The 3,718-nt window shown below is 41.7% G+C and overlaps 1 pseudogene; it reads right to left on the minus strand.

The window, feature by feature from the left end:
• Window positions 1–603: 603 nt before the first annotated feature.
• Window positions 604–1,871, minus strand: LOC117355547 (annotated as a pseudogene).
• Window positions 1,872–3,718: the final 1,847 nt, after the last annotated feature.

Below are 3,718 nucleotides of genomic sequence, written 5' to 3' on the forward strand. Positions count from 1 at the left end.
TAAATCTAAAATTGTTCTTATACTAGTAAGCATGACATCTTGTCCCCATTAAAATTAGTAGAGACCTGTTCCAGGACACACCATTTTAATTCATCAAACATGTGACCTTGTTAGATGGTATGAGCCACCATGGGAGCATTGAGTTTAAGTTTTTAAACAGCCATGTTTTTCTATCAACATTTCTCAGACTGGTTGTGATGTGCATCCTACATCCTACACTTGATTACATGGGCAAGAAAATAACATAAACAACAAATATAGATTCACAGATTGTTTGAGAAGTACCTCTATTAATACCTTCTCAATAATATTATGTAATGAACAGTTGTAAAATCTTTTTTCTTTTTCTTTTTTGCATTAACTTTTTAATGGTCTCAAATTTTGTGACAGATTTTGGTCAAGTTGTTTCCATTTAAAAATTATTGATTTAAAAGGACTAATAACTTAAAACTGTCACAAAACAAATGGTCCATGAACATTCCTTCCTTCAAATGCTTTTATGATGCATTATAATCATTAACCAGTCTTTTACTATTAAACTTAAATGACCAATTAAGACAAATAATTCAGAGACCATTCTTCTACCACTGGTGATGCACATATTCATTTGGCTTTCTGGGCCTTCTGAGCAGACTTAGTAACCTTGCCAACCCTTGCCTTGTTCTCAACTGCTTTGATGACACCAACAGCAACAGTCTGTTTCATGTCAAACAGCAAAGCAACCCAAAGGAGGGTAATTGGAGAAGCTTGCCTGGTTCATCAACTATGGCAGCATCACCAGACTTCAGGAACTTGGGATTGTCTTCCAGTTTCGTACCGGAACGGCGGTCAATCTTCTCCTTCAACTCAGCAAATTTGCAAGCAATATGAGTAGTATGATAGTCCAGCACCAATCTGACCAGGATGATTCAGGATGATAACCTGTGCTGTGAAGTTAGCAGCCTCCTGGGGTGGATCATTTTTGCTGTCACCAGCAACATTACCATGACAGACATCTTTGACAGAGTCGTTCTTAACATTGAAATCTACATGGTGCATCTCAACAGATTTTACTTCAGTTGTGACATTGACAGGGGCAAAAGTTACCACCAAGCCTGGTTTCAGAACACCAGTTTCTACATGATCAACTGGTATAGTACCAATACCAGCAATCTTGTAGACATCTTGAAGTGGCAGATAAAGAGGCTTGTCAGTTGGGCAGCTTGGGGGGCAGAATGGAATCCAAGGCTTCGAGAAGAGGTGTGCCACTAGCATTGCCATCTTTATGGGTGACTTTCTATCCTTTAAACCAAGGCATATTAGAACTAGGTTCAAGCATGTTGTCACCATTCCAGCCAAAAATTGCCAGAAAAGCTACAGTATCTTGGTTATAACCAATCTTCTTAATGAAAGTTCTGACTTCCTTGACAATTTTTTCATATCTCTTCTGGCTGTAAGGTGGCTCACTAGAATCCATTTTATTTATATTAACAATCAGCTGCTTTATACCTAGAGTGTAGGCCAAGAGGGCATGCTCACGAGTCTATCCATTCTTGGAAATACCAGCTTCAAATTCACCAACAATGGCACAATCAGCATGAGATGTGCCATTGATCATGTTCTTGATAAAATCTCTATGGCCAGGAGCATCAGTGATGGTGACATAGTATTTACTAGTCTCAAACTTCCACAGGGAGATGTCAATGGTGATACCACGCTCACATTCTGCCTTCAGTTTGTCTAACACCCAGGCATACTTGAAGGAACCTTTTTCCATCTCAGCAGCTCTTATTGATGCCACCACATTTGTAAATATGATGTCCAGTGGTGGTGGACTTGCCGGAGTCTACATGTTCAATGACCACGATGTTAATGTGAGTCTCTTTTCCCATTTTGGGTTGGCAAGTGATGTTTTGTGATAGCCTAATTCCTCCTGCCGGAACTACCCCCCCCCCCCCACCTTGTAAGGTTATTGCCCTCCACCAGATCCCCCATCCTCCAGAACCCCCTACCTTATAATTTTGGGCAGCTGGAGGCATCCTTCCATTGCACAAATGGCGGGCCAGCCCCTTCCCAGTGCATCATGGGATGCACTGGGAGTGGCCTAAGATTCTGATTGGCCTGATCCATTAGACCACACCCCTCATCTTTGTAGACAACATATTTCCTGTTCTGTAGGAAGTCCTTGAACCAGTGTAGGACAGTGCAAACAATGTCTTCTTCACCCAAATGGTGGTGGACACCTGGAATGCGCTCCCAAAGGGCGTGATAGGACAGAGTACGGTACTGGAGTTCAAGAAGGGATTGGACAATTTCCTGAAAGAAAAGGGGATAGAAGGGTATAGATAGAGGGTTACTAACAGGTCCTAGACCTGATGGGCCACCGCGTGAGCAGACTGCTGGGCATGATGGACCCCTGGAGCATTGCTTATGTTCTTATGTTCTTAAGTGTAGGCGGTGGTTGACTGAGCTGAAGGCAGCTGAGTTATCAAATTGCAATATGTAGGATTGCCTGATGTCCCATGCTTAAGATTTGTTTGATTTTGTTAATTAAGGTTAACAGAAGAAGTTTTGTGCTATGCTGTGAATAAAATCCGAACTGTGTAGGGTGGAGGCATCAATATTTTTCAGTATAGGCAGAGAGTTGTTTACAGACATGTACTTCTAGAAGTTTAATTAATATTGGGATGCCAGCAATGAGTCTGTAGTTTGAAGGATTTGAGAGATCTGCATTAACAAATGCCTTTCAAAACAAACCCCCCCCCCCACACACACACACAATGTTAAAGTGCCTACCAGTGCCTAAATAATATGCAATGGAATCACGCCTACATAGGCGCTTTAGGCTGCCTAATGCCACTATAGGTGTGGCTGAAGCCAGAAGTAGTGTTAGGTAGCCTAAAGCATCTATGTAGGCGTGAGTCACAACAAAGATAGGTGTCGAAAATGTAGACCCAGAAAACCTTCGCCTACATTTCCAGCGTCTATCTTTCACACAAGTGCAATTCTCTATACGGTGCCATCTCGTGATTGGCACATTGGCATATTATCAGCGGCCACTTTTTAGGAGGCCACTGATATTGGCGCCCTATAGAGAATCCAGGCCTTTGAGTCTTGGGAATCAGGGTGAGAGTGATGAGACCCATTTGGGATGGTAATTGTCCATGATTTAATAAGCTATTCAGAAGTTCAGTCAGCTAGACTATGATGTGGTCAGGGGCGTCTGCCGGTAAGCGAGCGGGGCAGATGTCAAGGCAGTACTGGCGGGTAGTCCTTTTAGTGACCACCTAAATTTGAGAACACAGCAGATTTGTAGGAATAAAGTCTAATTGGACCTCAGAGAGAATATTTGACTGATTAGATCTATACATTTAAAAGCCTCATAAATCATTTGCATATCAATCTCTCCGAGATTATTTCACACACACATTTTAAAATAGGTACCCACCTACATGCTGAATACACTGAGGAACAGAAGTCAGTCTCCTGCAATTATTCAAACTGTTTGCAAGCAGTACAACAATATACCATAGTGCAGATTTTCCTGAAATGACACTTCATAGAAAAGGCATACTAAAAGTTTAAACTCTATCAGGAAACACTATCCAGAGCTCCAGATGGCCTTTATTTCATATGAATAGACTAGTGTAAGTCAAACCTCAGCATGATATGTAGCAGATCCTTGAAAATTGAATCATGTCAGTGAGGAAAGAATCAGCAGGGAGGAAAAGAACTCTGC

This window comes from Geotrypetes seraphini, chromosome 2, assembly GCF_902459505.1.
Source record: "Geotrypetes seraphini chromosome 2, aGeoSer1.1, whole genome shotgun sequence".
Lineage (NCBI taxonomy): Eukaryota > Metazoa > Chordata > Amphibia > Gymnophiona > Dermophiidae > Geotrypetes > Geotrypetes seraphini.